We start from the raw sequence: 26309 nt of genomic DNA on the forward strand, positions 1-26309 counted from the left end.
CTCCAAAGGCTGTTCTGGAATATATGTGCAGAAATAAGATGGCCACTCTCTTTCCAAATGCTTTGGTTGCTCTGCACATACTCTAACACTTCCTGTAACAGTTGCCAGTGGAGAACGCAGTTTCTTCAAGCTGAAGTTAAATAAAAACACATCTGTGCTCCACCATGACACAGGAGAGACTGGTCGGCCTCACTATAGCTTCTCTAAAAGCAAGTAGCACCAAGATGCCATGTAGGGCAATGATGACAACTGCTATAGGTTCAGTACTTCTCTGCTGGCCTTCACAAGCTAGGAAGAACATGGGATCCATTCATGGGTGGTGTCCAGGGGCCTCAAAGAGAGAGGCAGGCTGAAACTCAAACTTTGTATTTTGTAGACTTTATATTTTGTCCTTTCAAGATACGAACCTGTTTCCACAGCAGCAGACAATTCACTTTAGATCTAAGGGCAGGTCTTCACTACGGGGGGGGGGAGGGGGAGGTCGATATAAGGTACGCAAATTCAGCTACGCGAGTAGCGTAGCTGAATTAGACGTATCGGAGCCGACTTACCCCGCTGTGAGGATGGCGGCAAAATTGACCTCCGCGGCTCCCCGTCGACGGCGCTTACTCCCACCTCCGCTGGTGGAGTAAGAGCATCGATTTGGGGATCAATTGTCACGTCCCGACGTGACACGATAATTCGATCCCCGAGAGATCAATTTCTACCTGCCGATTCAGGCGGGTAGTGTAGACCTAGCCTAAGTGATCTGATGTACAAAGAAACCAGAAAATTCATCAGCATAAGATCAGCTCCACTGTGTGACCAAGCAGCTGTAGCTCAGATTAATCAGGTTATCTGCCAGAAATGTCCACTGATAAATCATCCCAATCTCAGGTTGAAGGAGATAATGGCCTTTGTTTTGGTGACAAAGATGTAATCTTTCCTTCCTGATATCTAAACCCAACCCAAACACCAGATCCAGAAAGAGCCTAGATATATGAGCAGAAATCACCCCCACCTGGGACAGTCCCTTGGTTGTCACAGCAGCTGTGAAATTCTGAGCTGATCCAAAATAATTGTCTACATTCCAAAAGAAGTCACTGGGCTTAATCAGTTTTAGTGCAATTTCACCTGCAGTGAAAAATGCCATAAACCCAGCAAGACCTTCTGGAGCGTAATGGGTTGACTGATATAGAAGCACTAACCCTATTTTGAGATGTGCACATGAGATGGGCACGCTTGGTTAAATATTTGTTGTAGTCAGTCTCCTATATTTCAGACTTGATGCACAAAAAAGCATAACCATGCTTCCTGTACAATCTTCCTTTTCCTCATGCCTAGGAAACACAACCGAAGACAGTTGCACCAATAATGGTCCCATTGCATCATCCAACCAACTCTAGGTTATATATGCAAAGTCAGCAGCCTCATCCATATCGTCATGTGAAATTATCTCCCAAGGGAAGTGATGGAAGATCTGTAGCTTTACTCTTTTAGAACTGGATTGGATAAAACACTATACTTTGTGTCTGTGTGTGTGGAGAGATCATTGGCAGGAGAAAGCACCTAGATGACCTACCAGTATTAGGAGGAAGTGAGATATTTATATATATAAAATGAAAAACAGTCAAAAAGGGTGGGAGGTTATGAATAAGACTCTGATTTGGAGAGTTGAAAGACATGACTGGTATTTACCTACTGGTCTTTTTCTTTGGAGTTTGCAATCGAAAGTTATTTATTACGAATGTAGGATGTACTCTCACTGTGTAAAAGGATTACACCATTGGAGATGTAAAATATGGATCTGGTAATAAATGTAATCTACTGTGTTAATTTCAGCAGATTTACTTCAACTAAAAATTCAAACTGAAATTTAAATTTGGAAAAATATCTTGTAGGTTCCAGGAATTTCTCTGTCTTACAGAAAAGCATAACAGTACACAGGAATAGACAATTGCCTAAGGGTTTCATTTCACTGAGATAAATATATGAGATTTACCAAACATTTTGTTAAGACAACACTGACCAGAATGGTGAAACACTTCCCGGATCTCAATTATCCCCTCTGCTTCCACAGTGAAAGCAAACGCTGCTTAGGTAGATGTCCCCTGGGGACTACAGATGCAGGGAGTGCTGTTTTACAGATGCATTATTCACCCTTCCTCATTCCCACAGTAGACTCTCCATGTGTACTCTGGAAGGTTTGGACTCCACAGTCTTGGAAGGGGAGATAGCTAGGATGGCAGGGGGAGGAACTGATATCTGTGGCAGTCTTTCCTCAAGAGGCAGTAGATATCCATTCAGACATACATACCTAAGTTAATACTGCTTTGAAACAGTATTAACATTGGCTCCATCCTAGCAATGTCCTCAGAGAAGGGGATTTGCTCAGATAGGACATATGTTTTCACAAGGCAGAGGAGGAAGTAGCTCAGAGGGCTGCTCTTCTGCTGGACTTGGGATTCTCTGTGTTGCAGTTTCCCTCGGACTTTTGGTTTTGGGAGGCTGTGCTCTCCTCCTCTTGAAAGGCAAGACTGTAAAATATTGTGCAAGGTCTACCTCTAAGACTTTCCTGTCTCCCCTCCCCTTCCGTCCCCCATTCCCCAGAGATACCCAAGAGAGGATAAAAGAATGGCTTTTTGCTTCATGTATATTATTTTGACACTGCAGGGCCTGAACATGCTCTCCCTGAAGTCAATGGGAGAAGAATCAGTCCTTCAAGGTATTTAGATAGGAGCGGGTTATGTTTTACAATTATATGCATATTTTTTTTCAAGATGTATACTTTGTATAAACATTAAATTCATTTAAATTAACATTTATTAATTGAAAATGAAGCACAAATAGAGTCAACACATTATTATTTTTTGCTCAGTAGCTGTTAGTATGCGGTGGGGAAAAAGCCCTAAACTAATTCAAAATGCCAAGCCATATAGCCTCCCTTTCCAGATATTTGCCTTATGCATTAAAAGAAAATGCCCTTACAGTACCTTTTTACAATTTACATAAGCTCAAAATCCATGATGTAGAGAAAAATATGACTTGCATAATGAATCCATCACTAAGAAAAAATGAAGGTATGCAAAATAAACAAATCAACCAGATGAATACTAATTATCTATAAGCAAAATCTGGAAACACTCAGTATGCAGAACAAATCACTTATTGCAGTGAGCACTTATAACTAATTTCCTGCAGGAAGAATTTTTTCCACTGGCTTTAGTGAATTTATATACACTATAGAAAGGTAGTAGCTAAATAAATATTATTTTAGTTTAATTGGATTAAAATTAGAAATGCAAATTCTGATGCACCATATCTCTAAATCCTTGTGTCCCTTTTTATGGTAATACCCGTCTAATGGTTTAAGCCTATGAAGAAAAAACACTGAAAATTTTAACTAGCAGCTTTGCAGGGGGGCAGAAAGAAGCAAAGAAGATTTAGTGGTGAAAAGAGCAAATAAATAGGTGCTCCAAGATTAAAAAGAGGGTAGAAGTGCATGCTGAGCTGTTGAAAGACCTCTCTGTGTTTAAAGAAAAATATTGTTTGGTTCTTTCACCAGTGCATGATCAAAATAAGAGGTACAAATTAGTTCATGGCTGCTGAAGCTACAAAACATCATGCAGAGAGCTGTCTTTGGGAACGTTTTAATGAGGAGAAGAGGTCATCAGACTGTGACATTGCTTTTCAGAATTCTTCAAGAACAACACAGACTTCCTGTTCCAAATGTGGTAAAGAATAAAACAACCTTAGTAGTAATCGTACAACTTTTGAACCGTGTTCCTTGGAAATACAGTACAGTGCTCATTTTGTAGCTTTAGTTAGCTATCTCAAAGGAACTCTTCCATATTTTCCATTTGCCCTTATTTCAAAAGTACAGTGAAATGGTAGAGCTTCAACAAGGATTATATTTATAAAATAAAGTTTTATTCAGTCTTCTAAAGAGATTTTAATGTTTTCATTGCTCTAGGTGAAATGGTACACTGTGGCTCTGTTCATTAACATTTAGCATCAGTGCAAAAATCAAGGATTACCACATGCAGTTTGAAAGGACATCCAAAATGACTTTGAAATTAAATTCACTACAATCTTAGTTTTGCAGCATTTCAAAACGTGCTTTTAAAATTTATAAGTTAAGATAATGACATTCTAGGTCAAATATGCCCAGCCCAATAACAAGTCTCACATAGAATGTCATTACTTAAACTTGCAATGTATTGTTGTGTGCTGAATGAAATCGAAGAAGCTTGAGTTTATTTGACAAAAAAAAAAAAATAGCCTCAATATTGTTTAGACAGACCACTGGGGGATAGAAAGCATTGGTAAATCAAATCATCGTTCTAAGCCTGAGTAGCAGGAGTTCTGCAATTTAAGTGGCTGCAGGATTAGGCTCTATATTAATAGTATTGTAAACTATCCTAGTCCCAAACAGTCAACAATGTACTTTGCTGCTAATAAATAAATGTTACTATACAAGACAACCCCTGTACTGACACATGCACACAATTCTAATTCCAAAGTCTCTGTTACAAAACTCCATAACAACTAGAGGGAATACAAATAGGTGTGATACAACAACATATAAGGTAATAGTGATATTATTTTAATTTAAGGATGACCTGGTGTTACTCCCAACTGATAAAGTCAATGCTTAACTTATAGAAAGCACTGTGTTACATTATACACTTTCTCTTGGTTAGAATAGCTATAATGAATTAAGCTCTAAATGAGCTTTATCAGTAGTGGTACAAAAATGGAATAGAGGGAATACTGCTTATTGTGTTGCAGTGTTATGCTTTGGTTCTGTTATGTTTCATATGCTATTACAGTACAACCAATTACGTTACAGAAGTAAAGTGAAATAAGAACTGTATCATCTTAGCCTTTTGTCTCTGTTTATTCCCCCAAATGAAGAAAAAGTGAAACTGATGCCCACTCCTGCTCCTCAGAAAAAACCCCTCTCATATTAGTTTCAATTGCCTTCATTTTTTATTTCAGAAAAAAATGCCAAGACCCATCCTCTGACTTTTTTTACATTGTATACAATTATGCCTAACATTGAAAGTTTACAAAACATGTATAGCTATGTATATTTCATCCATTTCCTTTAACACAATAATGATTAAATTATGAAATATATTTAAAAAATATTTTGTCATTAATCTTAATCTTACAATTGTAAATATTAACAACTACCTACATTTGTAATCAGATCATTCCAACTTTGAGGAATCTTGTATGGATCAGTTTTCTTAAACATATCTATTTGCTTATCTTCTATAAAGTATGCCACTATTTTTTCACATTTACATGCTCTAAACAACAGTGGGGAATATTTTAGTTGGATGTTTCATCTCTAAAAAATCCCAGTGTCAATTTTTCTCACAAAGACTAACAAGTTTGTTGATTTTCAGTTTCAACCTTTAATCCTGTTTGAATGGATTGATGTCTTTTGCCTTGATTTACGATATTCTTCTGTCAGTGATTAGGGCCTGGGAGTTTGGGCTAATCTGCGATTTCTCCTCTTTTTGTATTGTCATTCCAGTGCCCATTATTCTTCTTTTTCCCCCTGTCTAAGAATACCATTGTATTCTATTCAATAACCATTGCTCACTAAAAGAAGATATCTTAGATAGCCAATTAGCTGTTATGCATAGAGTTTTTAGCCAGCATGGTAGCAGTATTTGTTACAGGACTGTAAGCAAAGCACTGAAAAGTAAATGTTAAAAAAGAGACAGTGGAAGAAAAAGGAGATTCTGAAAATCTGAATTTTGCTTTCAATTATCCCAAACTACATCTACAGGCAGTAATGACAAGTGTCAGTTTTCAGAATCAACATGATATGAGACAGGAATCTTTGATTCAATGGATAAACTGTGATGTAGAAATATTGGAGCAGTTTTACTAGTAAGTATGCTTTTATAATTAGTGTATCAATGATTCTATGTTTAATGCATAAGTGATACTGGGGTTTTGGAAACTTTTAGCAATTGTTAAAAAAAAAGACACTATATCATGTTCTTAAGGTCAAACTCAGTTAAACCAATGGGTCTTTATTGACTACAACAGAGTTACAATGATGTAACCAAGTGAAGGATTTGGCCCCAAATCTTATTAAAACATATACATTTTAATAGGCTTTGAAAAGCAATGATCATAGACATTGCTAAAATTAATGGATATTTTGCAGAAAAAAATCTTTTATATAAGATCAGAGACTTTTCACAATAGATTGTTTACTGTCAAAATACTTTTTGAGTCAGAAATGAATTCTTTGCATATGCTACAGATATAAAACCATTGTTTTTATTTAAAAAATAGATCATTCATATGTAATGATAATTTAAAACTAAAATCCTATAAAATTGCATATATCACATTATGTGTAGATTATTAACATAAATATTCATTTTCTCAGAATTGGTGATTTGCTAAGTATTTGCAAGTGGTTTTACATTTATTTCAGATCTAGATTTTTATTTCTTGGGTCTAAATTTGACCTAAGAATTATACAAATTATAGTGATGTTCTATACTAGAAATGTTCTATTTTCATTCTATTCTCTGCCGGAAATTTGAAGGACAAATCCCTTAAAGGACTTATGCATGCGCTTAACTTTAAGTACATAAATTAAAGTTGGTTGAAAAACTGGAAACTTCAAACAAAAACAAAAACAAAGGACCTATTATATAGCAGTATTTGAATGAATAGGCATGTTAGCCACTGTTTCCTACCCAAATTTTGGTTTGATTAATTACATTTTGCCACTTTAAAGTTCCTCCACCTATTTCAACAGGACACAGTATTTTTTCTTCACTTCTACATTAACATAAGAACATAAGAATGGCCATACTGGGTCAGACCAAGGTCCATCCAGCCCAGTATCCTGTCTACCGACAGTGGCCAATGCCAGGTGCCCCAGAGGGAGTGAACCTAACAGGTAATGATCAAGTGATCTCTCTCCTGCCTTCCATCTCCACCCTCTGACAAACAGAGGCTAGGGACACCATTCCTTACCCATGCTGGCTTATAGCCATTAATAGATTTAACCTTCATGAATTTATCCAATTCTCTTTTAAATCCTGTTATAGTCCTAGCCTTCACAACCTCCACAGGCAAGGAGTTCCATAGGTTGACTGTGCACTGTGTGAAGAAGAACTTCCTTTTATTTGTTTTAAACCCGCTGCCCATTAATTTCATTTGGTGGCCCCTAGTTCTTATATTATGGGAACAAGTAAATAACTTTTCCTTATTCACTTTCTCCACTCCACTTATGATTTTATATACCTTTACCACATTGTTACTCTTTGCTATACAGCTGTCATGTTCTATAGGTTGTCTTATTTTAGCATTGGGCGCAGTGACTGACGTAGATATTCTGGCCTAGATTATGCGTGCAACTCCTCACTGAAGTTGACATGAGTTTTCTCTGGCATCTGAGCTAAAATAAAGCCTAGAGATGGAAAAATATTTTGGGGTCCTTTAGGATCAAAGGTGCTATGTAATTGAACATATAATTTCTGGACTATTAGTCTATATATAGCCTATTATAGGTAGATACATTTAGACAGAAGAACTCCATTTAAAACATTAACATTTTAATTCTGAATCATACCTTTCTTTCTTTCTTATTGACATTTTTGTGTTTTTTAATGAACTGTACAAGGAAGCACCTGTAGACTATTACTACATTAGACCTGAGATCTCTAGAATTCTAAAGCCATAGTCCCAACTCTGTTTCCATCAGTGGAAAAGAGCCAAATGGAACCTAGCTGGGACAAGGAAACTGAAAACCCTTTTCTACAAACTAGTGTCCCATTTCTTGGGATACTATAGAAACTCCTCCAACAGAATCCTGCAGCATTATTCATGCTCAGAAATTTAGGGGTGGCGTGAGAAGTAACTACTTTTGGAAATGTGACTGGGACAGCATGTTGGACAGCCTAGGTGCAGTTAGCCAATAGCAGCATGGTATTTAAAGGGCACATGCGGCTGCCATGGGGAAGAGTGGCCAACAGGGCAGCTGTATGAAGACAAAGGGCCTGTACTGGTGCCCTAAGATCCAATAGCTTTAGGAGGCCCAAACCTCTACCCATTCCATGTGGCTTGGCGAGGTAAAGTGACTCCAGCCCCAGGAGAATGTTCCCTTCACGGGAAAGACCAGTACTGGGGAGAATATGGCCCATAGCGGTAAGTCAGGATTACAGAATCTGAGTGAAGGAGAACAGAGAGACAGAAAAATAACAGGAAAGAAGCAAATAATTGGTATTAATAGATTGATAGGTCCAATTCACATTTAAATAAACTGGTAACCAAACTGTGTGTATGTAGGTTAAATGTGGTTTTCTTGTGCCACCAACCATCATTAAAGCTCCAAGGTTAAGAATTAAAAACAAAATCTCTGGTCTTCAAACCTATCAGAATGATTATAATTATGAACAGACATTCAGCTTGATCCTATTCTCTAGCACCTGGCCTATCACCTGGTAGAAGACTATCAGCCAGTGCAGCATATGAGGCAGGGGCAGGATGTTATTTTTTTGTAACAGGCTTTAGGTAATGTTATCAGTCATTCTCTGTGAGGAATACAGACACTTCCTCAAAAGTAAACAAAAAATGGAGTAGTATTTGTTTGCTTTTCCTATAGGATTAGTGTATTGCAGCATATTTGTCTATATTTAAATAAAAGTTGTGGATGTTTTACTACTTCTGTTAAGATGCATATTCCAATTATTTTTAAATCATGATGACTGTGCTGAATGTAAACTCTTGTTACTGCCTGAGCTTTGCATCTGAATAATGAGAAGCTGCCTGCAGTAGCCCAAACCCAAAAGTGATATTCAAATCCCTACAACAGAGACACCTTTATATTCATACGTCATGGCTCTTCTTTATTTGAAAGAGTAGAGAGGCTTTATCTCAAGGCAAAGGTGAAGAGCAGGTAACTAAAGGAGGGTAAATAGATCAGTTTTCACAGCCTATCTAAAGCATTTTGCTGAATTTTCAAAACAATATAAAAAATCTTGACAGGGTCAAAGTTTGAAAATGTTTGCAGCACTTATAACTTCCTAGCAAATGAGGTGCGTGGTGGGTTTTTTGTTTGTTTTGAGTGTTTTGATTTTTGTTTTGTAAAGAAAATCATCTATTTTTACAACTGCTTAATACCTAGGACCGAATTTTTAGGGAGATAGTATCTGGAAGAATGTTAACTCAGAATGTAGAAAGTAAGTCTGTATGATTATTATTCACATGGAAGTGTGATTGAGAACTGCAATTCCATTCACTCATCCTCTTGATCCTACTGTCACGTAGCTTGAGGGAGAAAAAGGTCTCACGCAGGCAAGAAAAACATCACTAGTGAATGCACTTGCCAGGACAGTTCACCCTCATAAAGTTGTTAAACCAGAATCCAATTAAATAAATATACTGGGAAATAGCTGGATACCTCCAAATGCTACTACCCAAATATCAGCTGGGATTGATCAAACAGGTGTTTAAAAAGAAACAAAAGTATATTAAAGATGAAGCTGGCAGCAACATTTATTGTTAAGGTTGCTTAAAACTTCCCATTATAACACACTACTTTCAGTTACTTGTAACTTTGCTGAATCATTTGGGGCTAAAATTTTTAATGCCAGGTCTCTTCCTGAGTCTGCTTTTTATTTTTTTATTTATTTTTTTTTAATATTTCCCCCAAAATGGTACTGCTGTCTCTGAGAATGAGGTTAGAAGAAAATAGTTTTGTTTTGCCAATGTTAAAAAATTCTTACAACTCTTGGAATTGACAAGCTGTTGAGCTACACAGAGTTCTTCTTCAGTACCTTTCCCAGACCTGAAGAAGAGCTCTTTGTGGATTGAAAGCCTGTCTCTCTCACCAACAGAAGTTGCTCCAATAAATGATATTACTTCACCCACCTCGTCTCTCTAATATCTTGGGACTGACATGGCTAGAAATACACTGCATACAACTCTTGGAATTGAAACTTGCCCGGGGGTTAAGAAGGTTGCTGTCCATGTGAAATCCACCCAAAGTTGACTAGGGTATAACTGATTTTTCAGAGGTTTTTCATATGATCTGTAGACTCTTGTTAGAGGGTGGCAGCAAAATTCCCTGATTACATCTGCACTGAGTATGCTCCATAGCCACAGTATGTTTCAGCCTAGGGTTGCAGAGGCTGAGCAACACTTTTACTGCAGTTGCTCCTACTGGCTGCCAGGAGCCACTGTGGTGCCAGTCATCAGAAACAAGAGCAGGGAGACTATCCTGTCAATGTTCCCCCCTTCTGGTACGTAATAGGTAAGAAAACTGGTTGCAAAGTCAACTAATCAATAGTTAGGAAATGACCAATTTAAGGTAGCCCGCTCAAGTTTACTTTGCCCCTTTCAGGTGTATCTATTATGATACTGTCTTTAATTATATGGTCACACACTATTAATTCCAGAAGAGCCCTGTTTTATTTCCTGTACAGAATTGATAGTGTTTTGGGAATAAATCAAGGTTGTATAGAGAGTGTTGTCTATAGCAGTGGTTGTTCACCAGCCGCGTCCACAGGTTCGGCCGATCGTGGCTCCCACTGGCCGCGGTTCGCTGCTCCAGGTCAATGGGGGCTGCAGGAAGGGTGGCCAGCACATCCCTCGGCCCGTGCTGCTTCCTGCAGCCCCCATTGGCCTGGAGCAGTGAACTGCAGCCAGTGGGAGCCGCGATCGGCCGAACCTGCAGACGTGGCCGGTAAACAAACCAGCCCGGCCTGCCAGGGGCTTTCCCCGAACAAGCGGCGGACCGGCTTTGAGAACCACTGGTCTATAGAACCCTGCTGCATTTGTTGCAGAAGTTGGAAGGTGTGTAGTGAATGAAGCAGGAACTGCAGGAGGAGAAAGGATGACCTTGTGATGAAGGAAGTAGAATCCAAGTATTCATGATGGCATTTAATCTTTTAAAACTTTTCATAGGTGACCACTAATTGTGTTCCTCATTTTTGGGTTCCTCATTTTTGCAGAAGTGCCAAACACGCACAACAATAGCTGAAGTCAATAAGAGCTTGTGCTTTGAACATATAAAGTGACCTACAGATGCTAAGTACTGTGAAAAATCAGCTCCGAGGCATCTCAACTTGGGCACCCAAAAGTAACGGACACTTTTGATAATGAATCTCTCTGTCTTGCAAAATGGGGATAATAACACCTCCTTACTTTGCAGGGATAGTGTGAAGATAAATTCATTAACGTTTGTGAAGCACTTACATGCTATGGTGATAAGCACGTAGAAAAGCCCATGAAGAAATAAATACATTTTTATTCAGTGCAGGCTTTGGATGTTATGCAATAAATAAGGCTTGTGGCCATATATTGAATGATAAGGACAAAAAGAAAAATTTAGTAGCAACCTATTTATTGAGCATAGTCTATGCTGTGCCCTGAATGAGACAGGGGTCCTGTAAGGAAAAAATCATGTAATTAAAGACTGTCTACAGGCCAGGTCTACACTATAAACTTATATCGGTATAACTATGTCCCTCAGGGGAGTGAAAAATCCACACCCCTGAGTGATGCAGTTACACCCACTTAACCCCCAGTGTAGACAGCGCTATAGTGATGGAAGGGCTTCTCCTGTCGACATAGCTACCACTTCTTGCAGGGGTGGATTAACTATGCCAATGGGGTGTAGTCATAGGTGCTGGAACTAGGGGTGCTGGAGATGCTGCTGCACCCCCTGTCTTGATGTGGTGTCCATCATTTACAGGGTTACAGTTTGGTTCAATGGTTCTCAGCACTCCCACTATACACATTGTTCCACCACCCCTGGGTGTAGTAGCATCTTTACTGAAGCACTACAGCAGTGCAGGAGGTCTGAACTAAGGTTTCACAGACAAATTCATTCAGGCATTTCCTAACTGATAAGTGCCTTGCTTTGCAACCTTAATGTTCAGTTAATGTTGCTTTTTTAATGTAATTTAACATATTATGCAATTCATACTAGCTGTTGAGAGAATTTTCAGGCTCTTCATCTAATTTAACATGTGCTAAGTTGCAGCCTCTGGCAGATGGGTTTGTGGTGGTGGTAGACTTGTCAGTAGGGTTCACTGCCCAAAGTACAGGAACAATGGAATTTTCTACCCCAGCCTGCGCTCAGGACCGGGTTTTGGCACCATCACTGCTGCTATCATTGCTTCTACTCCAGTTTCAAAAGCATCAGCATGTCTTAGTTTGATATCCTTACTCCAGAAGGAGTCTCTCCTGTAATGAAGTATCATGCTGTACAAGAACTGCTAAACAGCTGAACACTCTAACAGTTAGTCTTCATTTTTTGTCCAAGAGCTGCAAACCAGTCCTGGCATTCTGATAGAATTATTCACAGAGATGCCAAATCTCACAGTATTCTCACAAGTCATGCAGTATTTTGTATTTTTCTGGGAATCATGTGAACTCAACAGAATGTCAGCTTTCTTTTTTTTTAAAAAGTAAGTTTCTAGCCCTCATGGTTGCAGAGAAAAGCTGGAAAATGTGAACCCTAGAAGTTCTAAAACCAGAAGGCAACTAAAAAGAAACCTAAATGTATTATTTTTTAAAAATCTCGTGATTTTTAAGCCAATCTCATAATTTTGGGATCTGATGCAATTTTTGAATGCTTGGGTTTAGCAATACTGTTTTATATACATTTGGAAGTCGAGCCTGGCAAAGCATGGCTGTTTCTGACAGCTCAGGACCCTTACCCCTGGGAACTGAGAGCAATGTGTTCTCATTAAAGGGCCCTTCACTCAACAGTTGCCACCCCCACCTCCGCCCGATCTGAACGAACCTGACTTCAACACATGTTTCAAGGCCTATGTAAGGGACAGATTCTGCAAATACACAGGGCCTGTGTTGGCAACTGCATAGCCCCACATGTGTTCCGGAATCATAATCCATCCCAACACAGCCCTGCTTACATGGGAAGCATGCATGCTGCGCCATCCCTTAAAATAAGGCAGCCCATTCCCTCTGGCAGGTCAGCTTGGCGGGCCAGTATGGAGGCGGATGGGTGGGGCCTGCCTCACTCTCTTTGGACCCCCAGGCACTAGGATGAAGCAGTCCTTGTGCGCCCATTAATTTAGAGACTGCAACAGTGCACTGCACAGGGGGCAGGAGAGGGAGGGCTGCTTGTGCCCTGATCCCCCTATGCCCATGTTGAGTCCTAAGTGTTTACTGAGGCTTTTAACAAAGATTTGTTTTGGGGGAGGGATTAATGTCTGTTATGGTTTGGGAAGCTCTTTCTCTTGGTAGTCTGCCTTTCTAGGTTGTTTTAATATACATAATGTTATATTTTTCTATATGGATGTTAAGAGGTATTCAAGGATGGCACACTTGGGCCAGGGGAGCCGTGCCGGAGTTGGGGTGCTGGGGCTGTGCTGCCAGGCCGCCCAGCACTGGGGCTGGGGGTAGGGGCGCAGTGGGGATTCTGTGGGCTCCTGCGGGGCAGGGGAGAGTGGCAGAAGGGGAAGGAGAGGGGCAGGGCCTCGGGCACAAGGGGAGGGGCTGGGGGCTAGCCTCCCCCAACGTCCAGTTCACTGGCCACCCATGGAGGTATTGATTAGTGCATTATAGAAATTGAAAAAAATGACAAGATAAATAAAAGTGCTGCATCATTAATCATTGGACTGCTGGTGTAATTTGCTTAATTCAAAGTAGAACTGAGCAATAATTTCTAGAGGACTGAAATTGTGCCATTCAAATTAAATAGCTGAGTGTGATGATCTTGCCCTCTAGTGGCTTGCAAAGATGATAATTGCTAGTACTACTGTTAATTATTAGATCTACTTTTTTTGGATCCATGGGTGGGAAGTTTAAATCCCAGCAGGTATAGATTCCTCCCAAATTAAAAAAATGCTGTTCATATCAAAGGGACTGATTTAATATTAATAACTGGACCAGAAGTTTGCTGCAAATCCAATATCCTGCACCAGCTATGGATGTTTTTGGAGACTTCTATATATAATGTTCTGGTTCCCTGTCTGCTTCATTAACATAATTAGGAACAGAATTTATTGAGTATTAGACAACTTTTTAAAATAGAAGCTGTTTGTGTGCTGTCTCATTTCTATCTTGAACCTGCTAGGGTATGTCTACACATCATTTTGGAGTCAGCCTCTCAGCCTGGGTTGACAGGCTTGGACTTGGAGGGCTCCCGCGAGTGCTCTAAAAATAGCTGTGTAGACAGCACTTTGAAGTGGAGGCTCAGGCTGGAACCTGGGCTCTGAAGTCTTGGGAGGGGATTGGGATCAGGCTGGGAGGCTGACTCCAAAATGCTGTACAGAGATACCCATAGAGGGCTCTAGAGTGAATTAACATGAGGGATTAGGGGCCAGATACTGAGAGGAACTGAGCACTTCCTGGAAGGTGCTAAGTACCCTCTCTACTCCTGGTGAGTTCAACAGGAGTTGAGGCCACTCAGCACTTGTTGATTGACATCAGGCCCTAAATCATCCCAAGGCAGTTGTCCTGCTAAAATACTCCTTGAAATCAGTCCCTGGGCTGCTCAGTACTGTAACCTCTGAATCTGCTGATGAGCCTGAAAATAGGAATAGAAATTAGGGGTGAAGTTTTCAGAAGCATCTAAATGACCTAGAAGCATGAGTCCCATTGATGGTCAGTAGTGGGACATGACTCTGAAGTCACCGAGGCTCTTTTGAAAATCCCACTGCAGAATGTCATATTGGGATGGTTGAATTTTTTGAAAATTTGAATTTTCAGTGCCTTTTTTGAGGGCGGTCGGGGGGGGGGGGTATTTTCTGACTAGCTCTAATGGCTAATATTCACCTACTATATTTCTTGTCTCATTTGTTCAAAGGGGAGGAGTGTCTCTTGACTGTGGCACTGGTCTGAGGCTCAGGAGATCTGAGTTCTGTTCCCTGCTCTACCAGAGGCTCCCTGTGTGAACCCAAGCACTTAAAACTTGATTTCATGAGGTGCTGAGTACCAAAGCAGAGATCCCAAAACTCCCACTGACTTCACCTGGTGTTTTAGATGCTCTGCTCTTCTGTAAAACAAATCAGGCCCAAATCTCTCTGTGCCTCAATTTTTCATCAGTAAAATGGAGATAATTAGACTTCCCTGGATCAAAAGGGGTCTTGTGAGGATTAAATTTGCTAATGTTTGTGTGGCACTCATATAGTATGTCATCAAGCACCACAGAAAAATCCATAGTCAAATAAGTAAAGAGAAAATACAGAAAAGCAGATGGTGGGAGTCCATAAATTGGTGTGCTGCTAGGAGGAGCTATTGTTATGATGGGGAGGGGGGTACCTGTGACTGCATGACTCACAACCCTCTTTGAGATTGGGTCTGAACACTGTCTTCAGTTAATGTAACTGTCAGGATAACTTCACCACAAGCACTTAAGACAAAAGGAGTTGTGAACTCACCCAACAGTGTTTGGACTGAGTGAGTGGAGGGCTTTTGCTGAGTGTTGTTTTGGGTAATGTGTGTGAGGGAAGGCAGAACATACAGAAACCGAGAACACACTGAACAGAGAGAAGCAGAGGCAAAAAGGAAGAAAGTTAAGCAGTAGCAAGTGAACACTGTGACCCTGGAAATAGCTAGAGAGCGAGCTTTCGGGTCTGTTGGCTGAAGACACTTGGGGCTGTAAACTAAGAAACTGCACCTTTTGTTTTTGGTGCCTCCTGCATTCAGAGAAGCAGGACTTTGTACATTCTTTGTAAATAAACAAGATTAACATAGAAAAATGAACAAAGACAACACCAGATTCCATCAATTTTCTCTTCCAATGGGAACATCTCCAGGGCCCAAACTTTGACTAGCTACTCGGGTCAAAAAGGGGCAACACTATTTTTGCAATGCACCATTTTGTTTCTTAACAGGAAAGAGGTGATTGGCATGGGGCCCATTTTTCCCTTCTTATGTTTCCTATGTTCTAAATTTGTTTTTTATGCTTAATCCAAAAATGTTGGCAAGATGAGTGAGGAAGAGGAACACAGAAATAAAGAAAGATAAGTACATTTCCTCACAGGTTTCCTTTCTTGTTCCTACCTGGTGAGGTAGGATTGGTGTGCTGAGACAAACTATACCATTTATAACTAGAAGAAAATATTGTCTCAAGTCAAGAAACACTAGTTTTTGTTTTAAACTTCTCTCCTCTAGCTGTGCTGTGCTTGGACTGGCTGCCTTATCGACTAAGCATTTATTTGTCTTTAGTTGTGTAATATGAAGAGATGGCTAGTCTGTAATCTGCACCGTGTTCTAAGCCAAATTCTGTCCTGATATGTAGTCTTCTGTGGCATGGAGCCGATAGGAGCGTTATGGTCCACATGGATCTGCAGACTCAGAAATAAATTCTCATCCGGAGGGAGTAAGACTTCTCTGGGAATGATAGCTGGTGTCCAATTCTTCTGCATTTTCAATGGGGATGTTAAAGCCTGACTGCAGTATATGGCAACTGGACCTATAAAGGATGACATTGGGGTGGCATTGAGCGTGCACTGTTGAAAAACTTGTCAAGTATCAGGGGGTAGCCGTGTTAGTCTGTATCTACAAAAACAACAAGGAGTCTGGTGGCACCTTAAAGACTAACAGATTTATTTGGGCATAAGCTTTTGTGGGTAAAAACCTCACTTCTTCAGATGTATCTATAAATTTGTTGAAAAGCTTAATGCTGTTGGGCTCAATGGGGGTCTTCCCTAGGTTACTGAGTATAGGGGAGATAGAATCGTAGGACTGGAAGGGACCTCGAGGGGTCATCTAGTCCAGTCCCCTGCACTCAAGGCAGAACTAAGTACTGTCTAGCCCCTCCCTGACAGGTGTTTGTCTAACCTGCTCTTAAAAATCTCCAATGATGGAGATTCCACAACCTCCCTATGCAATGCTATTCACGGCACAAGGAACACCGCAGGTACCTTTTTTGTTGTCTTAATTTAAAAGAAAATAAACCCATCCCCATCTTGGCTCTGCTGAAGCTGTAAGGGGTGATGAAGACTTTGGGCTCCCTCCTCAACCCCAGTAAGGGTCAGAAAAGGAAACTGAGACACATGAGCTTCCCGCCACTCCAGCAATTCCTTCCCTACAGACTGAGTGTGGGTGCTGTTTCTCGGCTTCCCTTTCGCCTTGTGCACTGGGGAGGGGAGAGGGAGCCCCAGAATTGGTCAGGGTGGCGGGCAGCCCAATTTATGTGGCAGTCTGGAGTTTAGGCACCCCAGGAGGCTTTGTAAAGAATGGTCTGAAATTGCCTTACTCCTCAATCATTTGTTAAATTTGTCTTTAATCAAATAGCTGACGGGGGGGCAAGGTATGTTCTGGATATGTACAGTGCCTAACACAATGGGGTCCTGGTGCATGAATGGGGCTCCTAGGCTTTATGGCAATACAAATTATAATAATGGGGGTAGTGGTGGACGGGGGCGGTGAGGGCTCTGGAAGTATACATCAGAACAGCCTATATTCCATCTATTTCATATTTGTGTAGAAAGAAGGAAACACTTCTCTGGCAAGCTGACCTCTTTTTTTAAAAATAGTAGCTGTTTGAATCTTCTCAGAGTTTTGGATTCCAGCACAAGCGACTTCTCTCACATTCTTCCTTTGGCCCATACATGCATTGTGCCTGGTGTGAGCTTCAACCAGCTTGCTTGAATCCAAGCCACTATCTCAGCCCCGGACCCTGTAAGCAGGGCAAAGACAGCCTGTATTTAATTAAAAGGAGCTGTAAAGCTGCATTTTATCCTTACACTGTTAGCACTGCACCCTTAATCATCTCACTGTCTCCTTCATACACATGTTAATTATGAAGGGGGGACAAATTAGAACCCAGTGCTTTGTGTTTCAACAAAGGGGTATGTCTACACTACGAAATTAGGTCGATTTAATAGAAGTCGATTTTTTTATAAATCGATTTGATACAGTCCCCACTAAGCGCATTAAGTTGGCAGTGTGCGTCCACAGTACCGAGGCTAGCGTTGACTTTCGGAGAGTTGCACTGTGGTAGCTATCCCACAGTTCCCGCAGTCTCTGCTGCCCATTGGAATTCTGGGTTGAGCTCCCAATGCCTGATGGTGCAAAAACATTGTCTCAGGTGGTTCTGAGTACATGTTATCAGGCCTCCCTCCCTCCGTGAAAGCAATGGCAAAAAATCGTTTCTCGCCTTTTTTCCTGGGTTACCCATGCAGACGACATACCACGGCAAGCATGGAGCCCACTCAGCTCACTGTCACCATATGTCTCCTGGGTGTGCTGCTGGCAGACGCGGTAGTGCAATGCTACATATCAGCATCCCCTTGCTTTGCCTTGCCTTGCGGATGGCAGACAGTGGAATACGACTGCTAACCATCATCATCGTCCCGTGGGTGCTCTTGGCTGACCTTGGTTAGGTTGATAAGAGGCACCTGGGCAGACATGGGTGCTCCTAGCCGGCCTCGGTGAGGTCGGTCGGGGGCGCCTGGACAAAAATGGGAATGAGTCCAGGTCATTCTCTTCTTTAAGTTTTGTCTAATGGAGATTCAGTCCTGCCTGGAATATCATGCCAGCTGGAGGCTTCTGCCTCAGGCTGCTCTCCCAGTCGGCAGCACCACACGGTCGCACCTACCCCAGCCTACCCCTTGCTCCCATGGCTCATGAAGCCTGGACAGTAGTAAGGAGCAGTTCAACTATAGGCTGAGCAAGTGCATAATGGTGTTAGAATGTGCCATTGGATGTTTAAAAGCTCGCTGGCGCAGTTTACTGACTCAGTTAGACCTCAGGGAAACCAATATTCCCATCATTATTACTGCTTGCTGTGTGCTCCACAATATCTGTGAGAGTAAGGGGGAGACGTTTATGGTGGAGTGGGAGGTTGAGGCAAATCACCTGGCCGCTGATTATGCGCAGGCAGACACCAGGGCGGTTAGAAGAGCAAAGCAGGGTGCACTGTGCATCAGAGAAGCTTTGAAAACCAGTTTCATGACTGCCCAGGCTACCGTGTGAAAGTTCTGTTTGTTTCTCCTTGATGAAAACCCGCCCCCTTAGTTCACTCCACTTCCCTGTAAGCCAACTGCCCTCCCCTCCTCCCTTTGGTCTCCCCTAGCAGAGGCAATAAAGTCATTGTTGTTTCAAATTCATGCATTCTTTATTAATTTGTCACACAAATGGGGGATAACTGCCAAGGTAGTCCGGGAGGGGTGGGGAAGGAGGGAAGCACAGGGGTGGGGTAGTTGTAGGGACACCCGCTAGAATGGCATGCAGCTCATCATAGTAGTGGCATGTCTGAGGCTCTGACCCAGAGCGGCCGTTTGCCTCTCTGGTTCTTTGGTAGGCTTGCCTGAGCTCCTTAAGTTTCACGAGGCACTGCTGCGGGTCCCTGTTATAACCTCTGTCCTTCAAGCCCTTGGAGATTTTTTCAAATATTCCGGCATTTCATCTTTTAGAATGGAGTTCAGATAGCATGGATTTGTCTCTCCATACAGCGATCAGATCCAGTACCTCCTGTTCGGTCCATGCTGGAGCTCTTTTGCGATTCTGGGACTCCATGGTCACCTGTGCTGATGAGCGCTGCATGGTTACCTGTGCTGATCAGCTTGCCACGCTGGCCAAACAGGAAATGAAATTCAAAAATTCGCAGGGCTTTTCCTGTTTACCTGGCCAGTGCATCTGAGTTGAGAGTGCTGTCCAGAGCAATCACAGTGGAGCACTCTGGGATAGCTCCCAGAGGCCAATACCGTCGAATTGCATCCACGCTACCCCAAATTCGACTCAGCAGGGTCGATTTCAGTGCTAATCCCTTTGTCGGGGAGGAGAACAGAAATCGATTTTAAGAGCCCTTTAAGTTGATAAAAATGGTTTTGTCGTGTTGATGGTTGCAGAGTTAAATCGATCTAACACTGCTAAATTCGACCTAAACTGTTATCCAGGTGGCCAGATGTTATAGCTAGTTGCGGTACTTTTACTGGTGCACATAAGAGCTAAGTATTATTAATCATTATTTAATCCTACATTAATTAATGACTAAAAGCAAGTTATAATATCACCAATGTATTCACCTTCCACAGCACCTTCAAATCAGACTACTACTGCTGATGTTCCTTGGTTCTGAATTTTTTCTTTCCGTATCTGGGCACCCTAATGCAGGGAGGAGATAAAGAGATTATCATGGAAGAGCTGAAGAACAATGGGCCTTAGTTAGGATTTTGACTTCAAATGTTAGTTATTTGATGAAAAGTAGGAGGAAACAAAACCACTCATTATGAATCAAACTCTGCTACTGGTTTACCCTCCCAAAGCTGAGGCTTTTGTTACTAGCAGGAGAATATCTTTAATGTCATTTTCTTTTGCATCTTTCCCCTGCAACAATTACTTCTTCATGTACTGTTCTTTATCCATGTCCTTAAAGTCCAGTTTTCCATTCAGTTTTCCATCCTCAACTCTGACAAGAAAACTATATGTATAATTATAAAAACAAATTTTTAATTATTATGGGTTTCTTCTGACTTATATCAGATAACTGTTCAACTACCCTCACCTTTCCAGCTCTCTCTGTGGCCACACTGAGCACTGCTGATTACATGGACAAGTGATGCAAACATCTGACTTAGAACTTTATGGGCTCAAAGACGTTAGAGAGGAAAAAGACCTGATAGATCATTTTGTCCATCCCCTGCCAATACAGGTTCATGACCTATTGTCCAGTAGCTGTACTAGTGCTTTGCCAAGTCTAGTTTTAAAGGACTCAAATGATAGGGACTTTCTTTGGGACCCAATCAATGTCTTTTAAGAGTCACTGTCAAGAATGTTTCATGGTATCCTACCTGTTTAACATTCGTAATATACTAATCACGACTCCCAGTGATAACCTCTTGTATTATTATAAACATTTCATCTTCTTCCTCAGTGTTACACCTTTCACCTACTTGTGGACTATTATGCATCTCACCCATTTGTCATTTAATTCTTATAAATCAATCCCCTGATCCCTTAGCAATGCTTGCTGTTATTCTTTTTCACATAATTTCCTTTTTTGTGCTGCGGGGAGCTCAGAGCTATATATAGTAGTAAGCTCAATCTCATCAGTGCTGTAGAGAGAAAGGATATTGCCTGATCCATAATTTGAGGCCTTTGGAAATATAACCCAAAATATCACTGGTGTTCTTTCCCCCCGCTATATTGTAATGCAAGTTCATACCTAATTTTCTGACTAGCTCTCACTCTTTCCTTTCCCGTCTACATTTTAAACATCATTGTTGAAATTCCAATTCAGTGAATCATCCTACCCAGTTTCAGGCTAGCCCACTTATTCATTATCTCCATTGTTTAGTAGTGGAGCTCATCTGACTTGTTTCCCGTAGTCTTTTGTAAAGATGCATCTTTCGTACAAAATATCTCCATCTTCTGTTTTACTCCGACTGGAAGTAAAACACACATGCCAGGCTTTGAGTTATGTAAAAACTTTTACTTAAAACCAGTAGGGAGCTAAAAGGGGATCTGGGTGACTGCAAGATGGGATTGCTCTCCATTGCCCCCCTCCCTCAAGGCCTCCCCTCTGCACTGGGCCAGGATTAGGATTATTGAGCTGGGATGGAGGGTGCTGCTGTGGGGGGTTAGTGGCACCACCAGTGACTCGTTATGCCCCCTCAGGGCTGACCAGAGGTGGGGCAAAAGCAGCAGTTTGTCCAAAGCTTTCTTTGTGAGAGCCCCCAAACCGCGTGGTGTTGCGACCAGGTATGCGGGGTCATAACGCCACAGGCTCAGAACATAGGCCCCTCCATCATGATTGAGGGGTGGCCGGGACACCTGAGTGGTGCTGTGATCCTGCGTGCCAGGTCACAACACCCTGAGCAGGGAGCCAAGTCCAGCACCATGGGACAGGAGCTGAATCATTGCTGTGCAGTGAATGTGGGGCATCCCCCCCAAATAAGTCTCCTCTCAGTGATACATTTTTTGGAAGGGTGGTCAGCCTCAGTTTCAGATTTTGCCTCAGGTCCCCCAAAACCTCTGTACACACACTCCCACCCTCCCATCCCGGTTGCAAACCTGGCTCTGTCATTGACTGTCTTGCCAGTTTTGAATTCAGGAAGTTGGTATCTCATATAACTCCATAAGGGGAAAAATATGAATAAGCACTAGTGTGTCTTTAAAAATCAGCTTCATCTAATCTGGGGTCACAGACACTAAAATGCCTTAATCATAATTGTATGTTTATAGCATGGTATCACAACAGGGCAGAGTTAAGTCTGTCTAGATTCTTTAACTCTGCATTTCAATAAGTGAACATGTTGAGCTTTCTTTTAAATGTAACCTTAATTCCAAATCCCTGCAAGGTCTTTTACCATTCAGTTAGTGATATGCATTCTCAACCTGCACTCTATTTTCACATTTGTTTTTTTCTTTTTTAATCTTGGAATTTCCTTGACCAGTGGAGTTAATTTTGAAAAGTTAGATAATTTTGAAAAGTTCAAAATTTGAAAATTTTGAAATTTGTAAATTTGAAAAGTTCAAAATTTCAACTAAAAAAGAAAAAAAATTGAAGAAAGGCTTAACGATTCCAGCTCCCACTTCCTCCCCCCAGCTCCCACTCTGAAAGGAGGAACAACCCAGTATTAGATGGCTGGGTTTTTTTTTAACTTTGTTTTGTTATTAATAACATACTGGAACAAATTCTGAAAGTAATTTTTAGAAATAGCTGTTCAATACTTTATATATTTGAAGTTAATTTTTACTTTTATGACTTTTTGGGGGTGGAAAAATCTTGAGACAAACGTAACTTTTTAAAATTGAAAAAATACTTGAGATTCTTTTACATCTGTTGCAATTGTATCTTACTGTCCTCCTTCCCTGCCATTGTAAGAGAGCGTTCTATAATACATATGCAATTCCATTGGTATATAACTCTCTGTCAAAACTTGGCATACAAAGAGTTAACCAAGAGTTCCAATGAAATGCGAAGAACTCTATTTGGCTGAGTTGGTGTGTACAAAAATAATGTTTGTGGGTTTAGATGCCTTTTGTGCTCCTATAGTTCATATATATATTTTCAGGTTACCATTGACTGAAATAGATGGCTGCCTTGGGGCATTTTTGAAGGGGAAAAATAAATGAAAATGACTAAGTTCCTTTGTTTAGAAGAGCTACTATTCTGCATATCCAGTAACATTTTTAGCACACTAGAGAGGGAGTTTTATCTGCATGGGACTGCATGCAACAGTGATATCCAAATTGACATAAGATTGCAGAGCCCAGGAAGGAGTTCTTGCAGCCACTTGTGTTAGTTTGCATAAGGCAGACTCCTCAGTACTTACTGGGGCTCATATCCAGTACCCAGCCTGATTAACTCATCTAGGCCCTAGGCATATAAGCCGTGGGGTTAGGAGGAGAAACGCTAATGGGTTGCAGAGTGACTGTGGAGCCACACTGCAGAGGCTATTATAGCTCAATGACTGAAGTAGTGTCCCTGTGACCTTATGTGGCCCTCTCAACCCTGCAGTACAAGGAAGAGAAGAGCTGCATAGAGAAGGTTCCTCTAACCCACCTCTTTGTTTCTTATGTCCCACCTAGTGCCTGGTGCTGCATAGGGAGTTCATGCTGGAGCCAAGCTCCATGCTGTGAACGGGGGGTCTGATCCATCTCTCAGTGAAGTCACTGGGAGCAGGAGCAGGCCCAGAGTGTGCACCCTCTGAGCAGTATCCCCACATTCAGCCTCCTCTATGCGGAAGCATGGCACTGTTACCGCTGCAAGTGGGGCAGGGCCTATGAGGCTGTCAAGGAGTGGGGTGGATTTTGTTCCTGATTCTGTGTTCATACTAAGCCGCTAAATCCCATTGAACTGAAAGGGAGTTTTGGATGTTCAAGGAAACATGATAGACTGTCTCATATTAAGTATCGAAAGAACATTAATGTCTTCAGGATAAAAATAATGCAATAAAAAGGAAACAGGGTTTATTTTCTCTTGTTCGTTGGTGGCACTGGGCTGCGTTCAGCTGCACAAGCCATTTAGTACTTGTGTCTAAGGCACAGCCCTAGGAGCCAAGAGATGCCACATGATTTTATTCTCAGCTCCATGCAGGCTTCCTTTGTCACTTGGGGCAAGTTACCTAAATCATTGGTCCCCAGCTGTAATATAGAACTTTTGCAACGTGCTGTTTTGAGACTCAATTCACTTATGTTTTGACATCAAAAGAGAAGAAAGGAAGACCATAATCCTGCAGCTTATTCCAAGTGGGCAGAGCTCCATTGACTTCAGTGGGTCTCCATGTCCGCCTTCATGGAACCACTTGTAGGAGCAGTGCTTAAGTTATTACATTATGGTTCAACCAAGTATGCCCTCGTTATGGATTCACTTTAGCCAATGTCAAATAAACTGAGAAGGATGAAACCTCAGTGAGAGAGAAGTGCACAAAAGTTACCAGCTGTCTTCCACTGAACCTCTAGAAACAACAATAAATAGTAATATTCTATATAATGCTTTAAAACATTTTTAATGTTCCTTGATATGTATTGACACGCTAGCTCATAACAGCTACTTAAGAGCTATTATAGTCTAATAGGTTCATAAAATGCATTTTTCAAAAGACCCTAAGTAAGTATTTGCATAATGCGGGAAGGAGTTATGAGCTTGAGAAAAATAATGCACATTTTTAAAAGTCCTGAGGATATATATTTGGAACATTGCCTATATTCATATTTAGATGGTAGACTCTAATGGCTCCTATTTGGTTATTAATACAGATTTTTGGAAATTGTCAAATTTCATACATGTCTCTCACAGATTTTTTTCTTTCTTCCCTTTTTTTCAAATGAAATAATGTATTAATTAATATTATTTAAAGCTGATTTTAAAAAAACAAAATGGCTGCTTACTGCACAGTGTGAAATTTGTCCCCATTTTGCTTGATCTTTCATCTAATATTGCCCTCCTCCAGAAGCCTGGAACAAACAGTGGGTGACCTGATCTCATGTATCAGGCATGTTGCAACACTTAGACCCACCAGTGTAAATTAAAGATGGACTTGAAGCATTAATTCTGAATTTCCTGGGGCAAGTCGATAGAAACCATCTACATAACATTATTTTAAAGTCTATGATGCTGATCCTGTAAATTCTTATGTGAATAATACTTACGTGCTCCTATGAATTGTCCTCTTAACTTCTGCAGGACTATTCCACATTTATAAGGATTACTATTGTACAACAGGGTTTTGCAGGAGTAGGTCCCTATTTTGTATGTGACTGCATATAAAGTGGACTATAAAAGATTTCCTGCCCCCTAAACATGGATCAATAATATACTTGACTATTAGCAACAAAATTCTTCTAGCAAAGTAGAGTGGACACCGCATATGAAATTAGCTTTGCCTTCATTGTTTTTTTCAAGAAGTTACATATATATATAGTATAGCTGCTATCGTACAAGTAGGAAACAGAGTAAGGAAAACTGCAGGCTTATATCAATTGTGCTCTATTCTTTTTAACTGGCAGTTGTGCCTATTTTGAGTGTTTGTTTCTACTTTAATGAGGATATCAACTTTCATCCAGTGAGATATGTGGGTCACTTTGTTAGTGCACTTATACACACCAAGGCAATGCACCAGCTGGAAATTTTGACTTTTAGCTGAATTATTTCTCCCCAGCAAATGGCTTTCCTTTTGACATATTTTAATGTACTTGCACACTGAGAGGAAGAGTGGGTGAACAGAAAACAGACTGTTTTATTAACCCAGCAGTCACCTTTGAGGTTCATACATGTCCACTTCTTTCTTGCCTTTGTACATAATCCCAAGAGACTAGTACCTGGCTTCCCTTGGAATAACAAAGTCAGTCACAAACCTCCAAACATGATTGTTAACTGAATGCCAACTGTTTCTTCTCATCTTTTAGTTGGGGATTGTGTCCTTATGGGTGCACTCTAACCACCATAACATTAATTTGGTTTTCTATTTAAGGAACCGTTCTTTCACTGTAGTAGCCTTACATTGTGATATAAATTAAATTGCTGCTGCTATTTTATTTTTGTGTTTTTTACAGTGATTCTTTCAGCTCTGCTAATAGTGGAACAGGAGGAACTAAAGCTATGTTGCAGACACTAACTGGACTACAATTTCAGCTCTGAGGAAAGATACAGGATCAGGAGCGGATGGACAAACACTATCAAGAAGAGGCCCAGGCATGTTATTCGTGGTGCTATATGCCAGTTCCACAATATCCAGGATTCAAAGGATTTTTTCCAGTGGGAACACACATTCCATCAAACAAAACGTCTGACTTCTCTGAGGTACCTGTATTACCAACAATCATTGATAAAGCAAAATTCAGTATACTGTGCTATCTGTAGAAAGCTGGGGTTTTTAGCAGTCTTATAGTATAATGAACTCACTTGGATCCTG

The 26309-nt window shown here is 41.0% G+C and overlaps 1 long non-coding RNA gene across 1 annotated transcript in view; it reads left to right on the forward strand.

The window, feature by feature from the left end:
- Positions 1-26071, forward strand: part of LOC117876704 — a 54702-nt gene extending 28631 nt beyond the window's left edge. The window contains exon 3 of the long non-coding RNA XR_004645525.1: positions 25951-26071. This is a non-coding gene — a long non-coding RNA (uncharacterized LOC117876704). The remainder of the gene's footprint in view (positions 1-25950) is intronic.
- The last annotated feature ends 238 nt before the right edge of the window (positions 26072-26309 follow it).

Source organism: Trachemys scripta, chromosome 1, assembly GCF_013100865.1.
Source record: "Trachemys scripta elegans isolate TJP31775 chromosome 1, CAS_Tse_1.0, whole genome shotgun sequence".
Taxonomy (NCBI): Eukaryota; Metazoa; Chordata; order Testudines; family Emydidae; genus Trachemys; species Trachemys scripta.